The sequence below is a fragment of the Carassius carassius genome, chromosome 9, assembly GCF_963082965.1.
Source record: "Carassius carassius chromosome 9, fCarCar2.1, whole genome shotgun sequence".
Classification (NCBI taxonomy): domain Eukaryota; kingdom Metazoa; phylum Chordata; class Actinopteri; order Cypriniformes; family Cyprinidae; genus Carassius; species Carassius carassius.
The window spans coordinates 28,158,818-28,175,504 of record NC_081763.1 but is presented as its reverse complement, the minus strand read 5'-3'; the positions used below and the strand labels follow the sequence as shown (position 1 = coordinate 28,175,504).

Here is a 16,687-nt window from a genome sequence, read left to right as displayed (position 1 = left end):
TATTTATTTTTGGAAAGATATCTCTTATGCTCACGAAGGCTGCATTTATTTTATCAAAAATACCATAAATGCCATAAAAAGACATGTGTTCAGTACTAAAACAACTAAATCTTCATTGGTCCAAATCATTTTTAATTCCAAAATAAAATGATGTGGCATCAGTGTAAGTAATAACGCGATCTAAAAATGGACTAATGAGAATTTACCAAGATGAACAAATAAATAAAATACATACATAAATAAATATTCATTAGCCTGATTTATGATACCTAATATAGAATATAATACATGTTATACCCCCCACCACAGACTATATTCAGCCTGAACAATTAAAACATTCATAACTATACACTCCCCATTATAACTGACACATTTATTCATAGCATCTGAAAACTGTACATTTGTAAACTACATTTACATTTATTTAAACAATTATTTGTTTTTTCCCTATATTTTCTACTTCTGTATATAGTGCATTATTTAATTTTCTGTTCTTATATTAGTGTACAAGTGCAAATTCCTGTTTGTGTGTGTGTGTGTGTGTGTGTGTGTGTGTGTGTGTGTGTGTGTGTGTGTGTGTGTGTGTGTGTTTAAACATAATTGGTAATAAAGCTCTTTCTGACTTCTGTTGTCACATGTGTAAATGGTATTGCATACACCCCCCTTCTGGATGGTTGAAAGGGACTTATGGTGTTGCTGGTTAGTTGAAAGGATGTTCTGGTTGGTTTATGTGGCTGTATTCTGCTCTCTTCTTCTAATCAAGTGTTTTCTTTAACATTTAATTTTTCTCTAAATTTCAAATATTTGATCAAAATATAGATTTATAGCAATATAGCTAAACAAATACAAAAACACATACATTAAAACATAATTAACACTTATCTTTTCACTGTTGCACAAAAGTGTGATTAAAAAATGAAAGATGAGCTCACAAACTGTGAATGTATGCGATTGAAAAATGGTGCCTTTAGGCATAGTGCGACAGGTTTTATATTACATCATCATTTGGTTGTCACATTAAATGGTAATTCCAACCATACACAACCACAAATGAAAATTTTAAAGTATGGTAGAATGGAAAATTACCAGTAAACTTCCATTTTGTTATGTTCCTCACACAAAGCTATAATATGACTTTAGAAGGTATCTCTAAGGACATTTTTGTCTTTTTTTGTTGTTGTTTGGAAGTATAAATCCTAAGCAGAAACCCAGACATTCTTTCTAACATCTCACTATGTGTATCACAAAATAAATAAAAAAAATTTTTAATAAAAAATACAGGTTTGGAACTTGCAAGATTTTCATTTTGGAGTGAACTAATGAATACTAACCTCAAACCATGCTGCATCGGAGATTGCTATGCAAAGCCTTTGAGTTATTGAAAAATGCAGCAATTGACAGTAAAGTTTGATTACAGTATTGTAAGGGTTCTTGGCACAAGTAGCGTTTTGCTGATTGTAACTTATAGAAATGTACAGCTTTCAATGAAATGTTTCTCAGCGCACCAAATTTATCAAAGCATTAAAAGAAGTGGGAAAGAGAGGGAGAAAAAGATCTAGATAGCTTTGTCCTGTGCAGGCAGGAATATAGCGTTTTTATTCCTGCATAAAATACAATGATAACCCTCTACTCTTTTATTAGCATAGCACTACAAAAGCAGTTGTGAAAGAAACTTATTTGAGACTGGAAATATATTTTATATGAGCAGTGTGACCGCTAGCATACCTATACTCTCACTTTATACTCTAAAGTCGCTGGTGCATTCTATGCACACATACTGTACAGACAAATTCATCTCTCAGCAGTTCCTCTTGCCCTTCATCTAGAGGGTGCTGCTGCAGACATTGATCAAAATGACTTGTAGCATGTAGAGGTTCAAAATCTACGTACCTCCTTTATGTCCCTTTGCTGCCGACAACCTGCCTCACCCAGGAAAAAGAAAGAGAGTTCTCACTGTAGTTCAGTAACAATTAAATGAACCATGTATACACATATTCCCAAATTTAGTTAAAATCTTAAAAAGTATATTATTAACAACTGCACTTACAGATAATACAAATATAACATTACAGAGCATTCTAATTCATACTACAATGCTATTGTAAACATAGCATGTTAGTTTAACATAGCATGCTTAATAATAGTAAAAATACCACTAGCAATGATAAGTTATTTAAAACAGTAGCATAGATTAAAATGTGCTTATTTATTATTTCAATTAACCAATTGAATTCAATTCAGGAAGTCATTAAAAATATTTTAAATCGCAACAGGCAGACAGGTACTACTTAACCACATCAACTCTGGGGACCCACCGGTGGGTCCAATATTGCATATGCCTAATTCTCAAAAAAAATCAAAATAACAGCTGAAGTGGTTAAAATACAGGTGTTTATTTAATAAATAATTAATAAATACTGTAAAAAAATACATTTAGTTGTGTAGATATTTCAAAGACAACAGAAGTAATTATGAAATGACAAATAAAGTCATACTCAAGTACTACTTAAGCACTCCAAGTAGTTCTGCTAATTGCATTTAATACAAATTTTAAATATAATAAATTTCTATTTAATTGCAATTATGCAATTAAGTTTCAAAAAACATTTAATTCAGTTTGCACTTAAAGGGTTAGTTGTTACGGATCACTCGGAGACAGAGGAGTAACAGATGAAAGATGTAGTTTATTAAATGGACACAAGCAGAGGAGCGGGAAGTGAGGAGTGGATGGGTGCTGGGATCCGTGCCGGGAAGGAGGGTACCACACACACGCACCGTGGGGTCTTTAGGAGGATCTTGGAGGTTATCCTTGGAGAGAAGACGTAAGAAGAGACTTCGGAGGTTATCCTTGGAGAGAAGGTAAAGAGGAGTTAGTCCTAATAGTTAGCGCAGGAATGATCTTGTCGCGAACGTGACCGGACAATGACTGGGTGCGTGTGTGTGGCTTTTGTGGTGCTGTGGTGGATGATAGGTGATGAGGATCAGGTGGTGATGATTAGTACTCAGGTGAGGGTGTGCGTTGTGATTGTGTGGAGGAGGAACCTGGCGTGTTTGTGACAGTACCCCCTTCCCCAGGGCCCGCTCCTGAGGGCCGGGGACCCCGACGTCGTGGTGGGCGTCCTCTATCCCTGGGAGCTGGTCGGTTGGGGTGTCTTGAGTGGAAGGTATCCAGCAAGGAGGGGTCCAAGATGTCGTTGCGTGGCACCCAGGAGCGTTCCTCTGGACCGTTGCCTTCCCAGTCCACTAGGTACTCAAGCTGCCCACCACGCCGCCGGGAGTCCAGGATGTCCTTGACCGAGTAGGCTGCGCCGTCATCTAGGAGGAGAGGAGGGGGGGCTTCCGTCTCGCCAGGTTCTGTGGAGGGAAGAACAGAAGGATGGTGAGGTTTCAGGAGTGAGACATGGAATGTGGGGTGAATCCGGTACTCGGGAGGAAGTTGTAGTTTGTAGGTGACCGGATTGATCTGCTGAGTGAATCTGGGACTAAGCTTGCGGCAGGGTAGACGCAGGCGGATGTCCCGGGTAGACAGCCAGACCTTCTGACCGGGTTGGTACTGGGGGGCCTCGGAACGGCGAAGGTCGGCTGCCGTCCTGCGTCTACGGAGCGCCCGTTGAAGTTGGTGATGGGCCGCGTCCCAGACCCTCTCGCTCTCCCGGAACCAATAGTCGACCGCGGGAACGTCAGAGGGCTCTCCAGACCAGGGAAACAGGGGTGGCTGGTAGCCGAGTACGCACTGGAAGGGTGTGAGTCCGGTGGTGGGTTGACGGAGGGAGTTCTGTGCGTACTCGGCCCACCCCAGGAATTGGTTCCAGGAGTTCTGGTGGCCGTGACAGAAGGTACGGAGGAAGCGTCCGATCTCCTGAACCTTCCTTTCCGTCTGCCCGTTGGACTGCGGGTGGTAGCCGGAGGACAGGCTGATGGCCACACCTAGGAGGGAGTGAAATGCTTTCCATACCCGGGAGATGAATTGGGGGCCCCGATCCGACACTATGTCCTCTGGGATGCCGAAGTACCTGAAGACATGGTTAAACATCAGTTCTGCCGTTTCCATGGCAGTGGGGAGACCCTTCAGAGGAAGAAGACGACATGCTTTAGAAAATCTATCCACAACAATCAGAATACATGTGTTATTGTCAGAGGGAGGAAGGTCGGTCATGAAATCCACTCCCAGGTGTGACCACGGGCGGTTGGGGACGGGCAGAGGATGGAGTTTGCCAGATGGTAGATGGCGAGGACTCTTGGACATGGCGCAGCTGTTACATCCACTCACGTACCTTCTGACATCCGAGGCCATGTTGGGCCACCAGAAGCATTCCCGTAGCAACGAGAGGGTTTCATTGACCCCCGGGTGACCAGTGCCAAGTGATGTATGGTTGGCGTGGATGAGAGGAGTGCGACTTGTCCTGGGGATGTACTGGTGCCCTGGTGGGCAACCCGGCGGAGCGTTGGCAGGAGTTTCGGCTGGAGGTAGGGTTTCGGCAGACCAAGTGATAGGGGCAACAATTACTTTGTCTGGGAGGATGGGTTCGGGGTTCTCAGACCTCTCTTCGGGTGAGTAACATCTGGACAGAGCATCGGCCTTGACATTCTTTGCCCCAGGGCGGTAAGTGATGGAGAACTGGAAGCGGGTGAAGAATAGCGCCCAGCGGGCTTGTCTGGGGTTGAGTCTCTTGGCTGCCCTAAGGTATTCCAGGTTTTTATGGTCAGTGAGAACTTGAAAGGGGTGTTTGGCTCCCTCCAGCCAATGTCTCCACTCCTCCAGGGCAAGCTTGATGGCAAGTAGCTCCCTGTTGCCAATGTCGTAGTTCACCTCCGCCGGGTTGAGCTTCCTGGAGAAGAAGGCACATGGATGGAGGCGGCTGGGCGTCCCCTGCTGCTGAGACAGGACCGCACCCACTCCGGTGGTAGAGGCGTCCACCTCCACGACGAATGGTAAATCTGGGTTAGGATGCACGAGGAGTGGGGCGGTCGTAAAGGCCAGCTTCAGGGCCTGGAAGGCTTCGGTGGCGGCTGGAGTCCAAGACAGGGACTTGGGCTTCTGACGAAAGAGGTTGGTTAGAGGACTGGTGATGGTACTAAAGTTCTGAATGAATCGTCTGTAGAAGTTTGCGAAGCCCAGGAATCGGTGTAGTTCCTTGATGGTGGTAGGAACGGGCCAATCCCGGACGGCGCTTACCTTCCACTCGTCCATCCGGATGCCACTGCGGTCGATGGTATAGCCAAGGAACTGCACTGAGGGCTGATGGAATGAGCACTTCTCTGCTTTTAGGTAGAGCTGGAAGTCCCTCAGGCGTTGCAGGACCTCCGCAACGTGGCGTCGATGTTCGGCCTGGCTCCGGGAATATATCAGGATGTCATCGATATACACTAGGACGAATTGATGGAGGAAATCCCGGAGCACCTCATGCATGAAATCCTGGAATACGGAGGGGGCGTTTACTAGTCCATACGGCATCACCCAGTACTCGTAGTGGCCAGTAGGGGTGATGAAGGCGGTCTTCCACTCGTCCCCCTCACGTATCCGGATGAGGTTATACGTGCTGCGGAGGTCCAACTTGGAGAATACAGTGGCACCACGGAGATGTTCTAGGGCCGCGGGGACGAGGGGAAGAGGATAGCGAAACTTCTGAGTAATTTTATTGAGGGCTCTGTAGTCGATACATGGCCGCAAACCTCCATCCTTCTTGGCCACGAAGAAGAAACTCGAAGCAGCAGGGGAGGTAGATGGGCGGATGTATCCTTGAGCCAGCGCCTCCCTGATGTAATCCTCCATGGCCTTCTCCTCGGGAACGGATAGGGGATAGATCCGTCCCCTAGGCACTGGTTCACCCGGCAGCAGATCTATGGCACAGTCCCATGGCCGGTGTGGAGGCAGCTTGGAGGCCCGCTTCGGGCAGAAAACATCACTGAAGGGGGCGTAGCACTGGGGTATGGAGATGGACTGGTTGACGACAGGGCTTTCAATAGAGGTGGTGTAGACTGGTAGTGATTCGGAGGGACGTTCCACAGGAACTGGACAGCCGGAGATACAGGATTGAAAGCAGGCTTCGCCCCACTTCAGGATTTCTCCGGTCTTCCAGGAGATCACCGGGTTATGCTGCTCCAACCACGGGCGCCCTAGGATGACGTCAGCGGTGGAATCCTCCAGAACCAGCAGATGAATATCCTCATGGTGAAGGAGTCCAGTTTGGAGAGAGATTGGACCCACGCAGTGGCGTACATACTTCTTGCTTAACGGCCTGCCGGTAATGGTGTGGATCTGGTAAGCGGTCGCCGTGGACGAGGTTGGGAGCCTGAGTTGACGGCAGAGGGCGCCGGAGATGAAGTTGCCGGCTGACCCAGAATCGAGGAGTGCGTAAACTGGAAGAGACACATCAGCCGCAGTAAGTGTCACAACTTCATCAAACAACCGCAGTAAGAATATTTCATCAAGCACGGTGAGTAATGGCTTCTCCCGTCATTGTTACTTGCACCTCTTGCCACATGTACAGTTTATCTATCTCTGTCGCTGATGAGGGATTCACATGTGATAAATGCAGGGAAATAGTTAGGCTGACAGAGAAGATTTCAGAATTAGAGACACGCATCCAAACTTTAATTGAGGACAGTAAGAATGTTAGGGCTCTAGATACGGCTTTGGGTGCGTCTAGCTCAAGGACTCCTGTACATTGTTCGGTTCCGGAAACAGAGCCCCAGCAGCAGGGCAACTGGGTGACGGTGAGGCAGCGTAGTCGTGGGTCAAAACACCGCTCTTCTGTTCCGATCAAAACATTAAACAGGTTCTCCCCACTCAGTGATGCACCCACTGAGAAACCTGATGAAAGTGCTCTAGTTATTGGTGATTCTATTGTACGGAACGTGACTATAGAGACACCAGCCACCATAGTCAAATGTTTACCGGGAGCCAGAGCGCCTGACATCTTGGCAAATTTAAAAGTGCTGGCTAATGCTAAACGTAAATACAGTAAGATTGTTATTCATGCCGGCGCTAATGATGTTCGACTTCGTCAGTCGGAGATCACTAAAAATAACATTAAAGAGGTGTGTGAACTTGCAAGCACGATGTCAGACACTGTAATATGCTCTGGTCCCCTCCCTGCTTACCGTGGTGATGAGATGCATAGCAGATTGTCATCACTCAATGGCTGGATGTCTAAGTGGTGCCCACAGAATAACATAGGTTTCATAGACAATTGGACAAGCTTTTGGGGCAGACCTGACCTGTTTAAAAGAGATGGTCTTCATCCCTTCTGGGGTGGCGCCACTCTTCTCTCTAGAAATATGGCAAATAGTCTTAGTGTTTATACTTGACTAACTGGGGCCCAGGTCAGGAAGCAGACAGACTGGCTAAACCGACCGTCTGCTAGCTGCCTCCCGTCACAGAGGTCAGTTAATTCTCAGCACATAGAGACTCTTTCACCTAGATATCACACTATAGAGACTGTGTCTGTTCCCCGAACTAGAAAATACAAAAAACGTCCAAACCAAGTTAAGATTAACAATTTAATTGAGGTTCAACAAATAAAAAACAGAAGCAATATGGATAAACAAATGATTAAGCTTGGCTTATTGAATATCAGATCCCTTTCTACGAAAACACTTTTTGTAAATAATATGATCACTGATCATAATATAGATGTACTCTGTTTGACAGAAACCTGGCTAAAACCTGATGATTACATTATTTTGAATGAGTCCACCCCCCAAGATTACTGTTATAAACATGAGCCACGTCTAAAAGGCAAAGGTGGAGGTGTTGCTTCAATTTATAACAACGTTTTCAGGATTTCTCAGAGGGCAGGCTACAAGTATAACTCGTTTGAAGTAATGGTACTTCATATAACATTATCCAAAGAAACAAATGTTAATGATAAATCTCCTGTTATGTTTGTACTGACTACTGTATACAGGCCACCAGGGCACCATACAGACTTTATTAAAGAGTTTGGTGATTTTACATCTGAGTTAGTTCTGGCTGCAGATAAAGTTTTAATAGTTGGTGATTTTAATATCCATGTTGATAATGAAAACGATGCATTGGGATCAGCATTTATAGACATTCTGAACTCTATTGGTGTTAGACAACACGTTTCAGGACCTACTCATTGTCGAAATCATACTCTAGATTTAATACTGTCACATGGAATTGATGTTGATGGTGTTGAAATTATTCAGCCAAGTGATGATATCTCAGATCATTATTTAGTTCTTTGCAAAATTCATATAGCCAAAATTGTAAATTCTACTTCTTGTTACAAGTATGGAAGAACCATCACTTCTAACACAAAAGACTGCTTTTTAAGTTTTCTTCGTGATGTATCCAAATTCCTTAGCATATCCAAAACCTGAATGTAACAGAAACTATGGACTCTCTCTTTTCTAGCACTTTAAATAAAGTTGCTCCTTTACGCTTAAGGAAGGTTAAGGAAAACAGTTTGACACCATGGTATAATGAGCATACTCGCACCCTAAAGAGAGCAGCCCGAAAAATGGAGCGCAGCTGGAGGAAAACAAAATTAGAGGTATTTCGTATTGCTTGGCAGGAAAGTAACATATCCTACAGAAAAGCATTAAAAACTGCTAGATCCGATTACTTTTCTTCTCTTTTAGAAGAAAACAAACATAACCCCAGGTATTTATTCAATACAGTGGCTAAATTAACGAAAAATAAAGCCTCAACAAGTGTTGACATTTCCCAACACCACAGCAGTAATGACTTTATGAACTACTTTACTTCTAAAATCGATACTATTAGAGATAAAATTGCCACCATTCAGCCGTCAGCTACAGTATCACATCAGACAGTGCACTATAGACCCCCTGAGGAACAGTTCCACTCATTCTCTACCATAGGAGAGGAAGAATTGTATAAACTTGTTAAATCATCTAAACCAACAACATGTATGTTAGACCCTATACCATAGACCCTAGACCCTATACCATCTAAGCTCCTAAAAGAGGTGCTTCCAGAAGTCATAGATCCTCTTCTGACTATTATTAATTCCTCATTGTCATTAGGATATGTCCCCAAAACCTTCAAACTGGCTGTTATTAAGCCTCTCATCAAAAAACCACAACTTGACCCCAAAGAACTAGTTAATTATAGACCAATCTCGAATCTCCCTTTTCTGTCCAAGATACTAGAAAATGTGGTATCCACACAATTATATTCCTTCTTAGAGAAAAATGGTATATGTGAGGATTTCCAGTCAGGATTTAGACCGTATCATAGTACTGAGACTGCTCTCCTTAGAGTTACAAATGATCTGCTCTTATCATCTGATCGTGGGTGTATCTCTCTATTAGTTTTATTGGATCTTAGTGCTGCGTTTGACACAATTGACCACAACATTCTTTTGCATAGACTTGAACACTTTGTTGGCATCAGTGGAAGTGCATTAGCATGGTTTAAATCGTACCTATATGACCGCCATCAGTTCGTAGCAGTGAATGAAGATGTATCCTATCGATCACAAGTGCAGTATGGAGTACCTCAAGGCTCAGTACTAGGGCCACTACTCTTCACGCTTTATATGTTACCCTTGGGAGATATCATCAGGAAACATGGTGTTAGCTTTCACTGTTATGCTGATGATACTCAGCTCTATATTTCTTCGCAGCCCGGTGAAACACACCAATTTGAAAAACTAATGGATTGCATAGTCGATATAAAAAACTGGATGACGAGTAATTTCTTACTGCTAAATTCTGAAAAAACAGAGGTGTTAATTATAGGACCTAAAAACTCTGCTTGTAATAACCTAGAACACTGTCTAAGACTTGATGGTTGCTCCGTCAATTCTTCGTCATCAGTTAGGAACCTAGGTGTGCTATTTGATCGCAATCTTTCCTTAGAAAGCCACGTTTCTAGCATTTGTAAAACTGCATTTTTCCATCTCAAAAATATATCTAAATTACGGCCTATGCTCTCAATGTCAAATGCAGAAATGTTAATCCATGCATTTATGACCTCAAGGTTAGATTATTGTAATGCTTTATTGGGTGGTTGTTCTGCACGCTTAGTAAACAAACTACAGCTAGTCCAAAATGCAGCAGCAAGAGTTCTTACTAGAACCAGGAAGTATGACCATATTAGCCCGGTCCTGTCAACACTGCACTGGCTCCCTATCAAGCATCGCATAGATTTTAAAATATTGCTTATTACTTATAAAGCCCTGAATGGTTTAGCACCTCAGTATTTGAATGAGCACCTTTTACATTATAATCCTCTACGTCCGCTACGTTCTCAATACTCAGGCAATTTGATAATACCTAGAATATCAAAATCAACTGCAGGCGGCAGATCCTTTTCCTATTTGGCGCCCAAACTCTGGAATAACCTACCTAACATTGTTCGGGAGGCAGACACACTCTTGCAGTTTAAATCTAGATTAAAGACCCATCTCTTTAACCTGGCTTACACATAACATACCAATATGCTTTTAATATCCAAATCCGTTAAAGGATTTTTAGGCTGCATTAATTAGGTAAACCGGAACCGGAAACACTTCCCATAACACCCTATGTACTTGCTACATCATTAGAAGAATGGCATCTACGCTAATATTTGTCTGTTTCTCTCTTGTTCCGAGGTCAACGTGGCCACCAGATCCAGTCTGTGTCCAGATCAGAGGGTCACTGCGGTCACCCGGATCCAGTACGTATCCAGACCAGATGCTGGATCAGCACCTAGAAAGGACCTCTATATCCCTGAAAGACAGTGGAGACCAGGACAACTAGAGCCCCAGATACAGATCCCCTGTAAAGACCTTGTCTCAGAGGAGCACCAGGACAAGACCACAGGAAACAGATGATTCTTCTGCACAATCTGACTTTGCTGCAGCCTGGAATTGAACTACTGGTTTCGTCTGGTCAGAGGAGAACTGGCCCCCCAACTGAGCCTGGTTTCTCCCAAGGTTTTTTTCTCCATTCTGTCACCGATGGAGTTTCGGTTCCTTGCCACTGTTGCCTCTGGCTTGCTTAGTTGGGGACACTTCATCTACAGCGATATCGTTGACTTGATTGCAAATAAATGCACAAACACTATTTAACTGAACAGGGATGACATAACTGAATCCAATGATGAACTGCATTTAACAATCATTTTTCCATTATTGACACTGTTTTCCTAATGAATGTTGTTCAGTTGCTTTGACGCAATGTATTTTGTTTAAAGCGCCATATAAATAAAGGTGACATTGACATTGACAACAGTGGTGAGTGGTTTCATAGAATATCGTGAAGGAAGGATGGCACTCACCATGGGACGAGGAGGACGGACGGGGCACCCAGCTATGGTATGCCCCGGAGCTGCACAGTACAGACAAAGATTCTGGGCCAGCCGTCTTTGACGCTCCGCCATAGTGAGGCGGTAGGAGTCCACGACCATGGGCTCGCTGGCTGGTTCTGGGGAGCTGACGTTCTCTGGCCGGCAGAGCGGAGAGGAGGAATGCGCCTGGCCCTGGTGCTCTTCTAAGCACGACTGCATACGAGTGGCGAAGCGAATGGACAGCTGGATGAATCGCTCGAGGCTGATGGTATCCTCGTATGCAGCGAGATGCAACCGCACTCTGGGCTCCAATCCTTGGCGATAGGTAGTGAGAAGGGCCTGTTCGTTCCATCCACTAGAGGCCGCCAGAGTCCTGAACTGCAAGGCATAATCATTGACAGACATATTCCCTTGTTTCAAGTTATATAATCTCTCACCTATAGAGGAGTCCCAGGCAGGTTTGCCGAAAACTTCCCGGAAGTGTTCGATGAAGCTAGAATATGACTGGGTTACAGGATTATTCTGGGTCCAGAGAGAGTCTGCCCATTGTAAAGCCTTGCCTTGTAACTGGGAGATAATGAAAGCTACCTTGGCTCGATCCGTTGGGTACGAGAGCGGTTGCATCTCCAGGACCAGTGAACACTGAAGCAAGAATCCGCTGCATTCCTCCGCCGAACCAGAGTAGGGCGCTGGCCGTGCCATGGGACTGGCGTGCACGGCAGGTGAAGGAGGGATGATAGGATGGTGGTGGTGATGCAGGTGCTGACATAAGTGTACGGCGGAGTGCATCTACTAATTCCTGGAAGGGATCCGTGAGGCTCATGCTTGTGTCTCTCTGTGCTGGTCCGGTCATCTGTTACGGATCACTCGGAGACAGAGGAGCAACAGATGAAAGATGTAGTTTATTAAATGGACACAAGCAGAGGAGCGGGAAGTGAGGAGTGGATGGGTGCTGGGATCCGTGCCGGGAAGGAGGGTACCACACACACGCACCGTGGGGTCTTTAGGAGGATCTTGGAGGTTATCCTTGGAGAGAAGACGTAAGAAGAGACTTCGGAGGTTATCCTTGGAGAGAAGGTAAAGAGGAGTTAGTCCTAATAGTTAGCGCAGGAATGATCTTGTCGCGAACGTGACCGGACAATGACTGGGTGCGTGTGTGTGGCTTTTGTGGTGCTGTGGTGGATGATAGGTGATGCGGATCAGGTGGTGATGATTAGTACTCAGGTGAGGGTGTGCGTCGTGATTGTGTGGAGGAGGAACCTGGCGTGTTTGTGACATTAGTTCACCCAAATATTAAAATTACGTCATTAATGACTCACCCTCATGTCGTTCCAAACCCGTAAGACCTCCGTTGATCTTCAGAACACAGTTTAAAGGAGCTGTATGTAAGAAATCTATTTCAATTTGAATCATAAAATGGCCCTGATGTGTCACTAGACATTAAGAAATCATGTTCATTTCAAATACTTATATCACTGACAACAGTAGTCCGGCCAGGATATTGTCATTTAAAAAGTGGACTTGCAGCCCTCAACTGATGTTGATGTTGTCATTTTGTGTTTTGGCCTGACGCGCCTCCCTCCACCTATCTACCAATCACGAAGTCAGTAGTGTTTGATGTCAATGGACATTTCATATATTCATGACAGTCGAACAAAGTTATGCATGTTTGTGCAAAGTAACATAACGTTAGCTCACATGGACGTATGCTAACATTAGCAATGCATTATAGGAGCCAGTTTCTCTGTCATTATGCTGAGACGCTGAGGAAAACAACATTAGCACGCCCATTATGGCAATTTGAAACGTAATTGAGACAGTAGCCTACTTATGACAAAAACTTTAGTACTTGTAAATCGATTTTTTTTTCTTATTGAAAAATAAGGAATTTTTATTTTGTTGTTTATATATTTTTTGTTTTGTTTTACTATTATCCTTTTTTTCTCAGATTTTTTTTATTTTATTGTAATTGTATTTATATGTTCAAAAAAAAGAAATCAAATCAAAAACGCTTATCTCTTCAGCTATTATGGCCCCAGCACCTCAACACCCAGTAAGAGAGACTTGAAGAAGCACCACCTGACTGCACCATCACTTTCCAGTATTGTATCTGCATCATCTGAAATACTTTCAAATCGGTCAGTAGTCAGTAGCACTTTTATTTCTTTTACCTGTCGCCTATTGAGGAAAGACTGGAAGATGATGAGCGCACCAGGATGCCTCTGAGGTTCTGGAGGAAAGGTAGATAAAGCCTCTCAAGCTTCCCAATATGCCAAATGATAAGAAATGTTGTAGAATATGTACTTTAAAAAAAACAATCCATTGTGACCGCTCTATAGTTTTTGTTTTTAGTCTACAGAACATGAGCATCCAGGATGCTGAAACCCAGGTCATGTATGAGCAGGAGATAAATGATCTAATGAAGAGTGTGTAAGTTCCACTGGGTTTTACTGTACATTGAGTAACAAGATGTTCTGCTTTGTATTAACAAATATAATTTTCTATCACATTTGCCAGAATTGATTGGGGGGACAGTGAAGGTGTTAGTAATGAGGAGATTGAAGCAGATGACAGTGAAGATGAGGACTATGTCCCTCGTATTTGTATTCGGTATGTTAACATTGGATCCTTTAAGATTATTCACAATACATCCTCGAACATTGATTCAATGAAATATGTAAACATAAAAATAAAAGATGTACGTTTTTTTATATTTTCTGGTCCCTGTAGTATCTCAAAGATAACCCCGTCTCTATATTTGCCATTTTTATTTTATTCATCTGATTGGATATCTATCTGTAATTGATATATACAGTATATATCTTTCATGTCTTTAGGTTGGGTGGAGCATTGCAGGCACCACCATGCATTGACAATCTGTCTGTGATAGATGCCAGTGAGACAGTACATGACATCCCGGATGTAGAGCCTCCATCAGTCACCTTACCTACACTTCAACAACCTGGCTTTCCTGATACACTGGAGGTCATGACTGAAGATGACCTAATCGGGAAACAGGCCTCCATCACTTATGAGGACTGTTTGAGGAAGCTTGCAACATTCCTTGTGCTTCTGGTCCAAAAGTGCCCATACACATGTGACGTCAGCAAAGTGGAGTGTCAGTGTTGCCCTCCATTTGAAGTTTCCATTACGTGCAGGGGTACTGCAAGCATCATGGAATGGGTAGGTGTTGTAATCATACTACATTGCAAATAAGTGTAGATTGGTGTTGGAGGCAATGTCAATACGTTGACAGTGGTTTTGTGAAACTCAATCAAGCTTCCTGAGTTGTAGTTCCACTTAGTGGAAGCAATTCTATGTTTGTATTTGATAATGCTAAATAGCCTAAGTTGTGTCCCATTTATTGTCAGACCTGCCCTGTTGGCCACACTGTATAGAGATGGAGCTCACAGCCGTCTTTGAGGTATGGGATGCTAGCAGGGACTTCATGTTGGCAAGCAACATACTACTCTCCGGAAGCAACTACACCAAAGTCTCGCTTCTGTTCCAGTTTATAAACATGGGGATGGTGGACCGTAGTTCATTTTTCACAATTCAGGACACATACGGTGTAGACACTGTGAAGGAGTTTTGGGAGGAGAAGAGGGCTGAGGCAATAAATCGCCTAAAAGACAGAGATAAGAGAGGTAATAGTAGGTAATGTACATTTTTTATTCATTTAGGCTACAGTATGTTAATATGTCAATTTTATGTTCTGTGAAAATCATTGATTCTTGTTTACAAATTGAATAGCGGATGGAAGAATGGAATGTCCTGGACATTGCGCCCAGTACTGTACATACACTGCCATGGAGAATGAATCCAGGGAAATCATCTCTGTCATCACTGTGGACAAAAGGGAGACTGGGCAAAATTCTGAGATCATGGAGAGAGAGGCATTTGTGCGGACAGTCGACACTCTTTTGAATGAAGTGAAACTAGTAGAGGTCTGCACTGATGCCCATGTCCAGATCTCCGCAATAATGAGTAAGTTGCCACTGAAATTTTGCGTTACTTGTAGAATTACAACAACTTTTTAGGAGGGGTGGGGAGCCACTACTGTACTAATTATACATATTATTTTTTCAAATAAGACAAAGGAAAGTACAAAGACCTTGGGCTGCAGCACAGCTTGGATATGTGGCATGGGGCCAAGAATTTGGCAAAAAGCATCCATGCTGTAAGTTCAGCTGTCATTACTATGGCTTCATTTTCTGCATGGCAATCTACCCTAATTTGAGCGATGTAATCATGATACCTGTTATGTCTATCCCAGGCTTCACAGGTCAAGGGTCAGTCCAGTTTGAGCAGTTGGCTAAAAGACATTGTCAACCACTTTTGGTGGTGCTGCAAAACAGCAGATTCTTACCAAGAGTTCCTTATAAGTTGATATGGTTTGAAAAATAGTTGTCATCTAAAAAGAATATTCTATGAAACTAACATGCAGACTTATTAGACATACCTTGTTGGCAAAGAGAATAAGTTAGGATGGTTCCTTGATGTTGGATATTTGTTGATTCAGTAGCTAATCAGACATGTCATTGTGGTAAATCATGTGACCCACTTAGATTATAGTACTTACAAACATAATCATCATTAATAATGAATTATGTACAATATGCATGCTTTTTGTTCTGTACATTATATTTCTATATTATTTCTAGGAGCTGTGGCTTGGTCTCCTACATCATGTGACAAATGAACACAGGTGGGTGCTGGGAAGCTGCCAGCATGCAGACTTAGAATCTGGTGGAACTCAACAGTGGCTTGAGCGAGGCTCCATGGCACATGAGGCCCTGAAGAGCATCATTAGAAACAAGCGGTGGCTTAATGAGGTCCACAAATATCTAAATTTTAGGTAATTTTTTGAGTATATACACATACTGTAGATAGAATGTTATTTTCAAAATCCCACTAAATGTCTCTTCTCACACACACCCCACAGGTCCACTGCTGATCTGGAGTCCTTCCAGAACCATATTTTAATGTACGCTAGCAAGCGCACAGCATTTAGCCCTCCTGTCTTTGAGGCCAGGATGCTCCTTGCAGCGATGGACTACAGTATAATTACCACAAGGACCGCCCAGAGTTGTGCAAATCTGATGGAAGCAAACAGTAAATGACTTGCTCACATCTACATGCTATTGTTTTATACCAGATTACAACACCATTTAAGGGATACTCCACCGAAAGATGAAAATTCTATCATCATATACTCACTCGCCCTCATGTTGTTTCAAACCTGTATGCATTTCTTTCTTCTGCTGAACAGAAAGGAAGGTATGTAGAAGAATGTCAGTGATGGTTACAGAATCCGGTTCATGAACGAATCACTCGATGTAACCGGATCTTCTTGAACCAGTTCACCAAATCGAACTGAATCATTTGAAACGCTTTGCGTCTCCAATAAGCATTAAT

At 43.3% G+C, this 16,687-nt stretch overlaps 1 long non-coding RNA gene across 1 annotated transcript; it reads left to right on the top strand.

Moving 5' to 3' along the window:
- Positions 1 to 13,438: 13,438 nt before the first annotated feature.
- Positions 13,439 to 16,356, top strand: LOC132148658 (uncharacterized). Its single transcript, XR_009434957.1, has 8 exons — positions 13,439 to 13,510; positions 13,622 to 13,699; positions 13,787 to 13,879; positions 14,107 to 14,922; positions 15,023 to 15,256; positions 15,364 to 15,449; positions 15,546 to 16,127; positions 16,215 to 16,356. It is a non-coding gene; the product is annotated as an uncharacterized LOC132148658 (long non-coding RNA).
- The last annotated feature ends 331 nt before the right edge of the window (positions 16,357 to 16,687 follow it).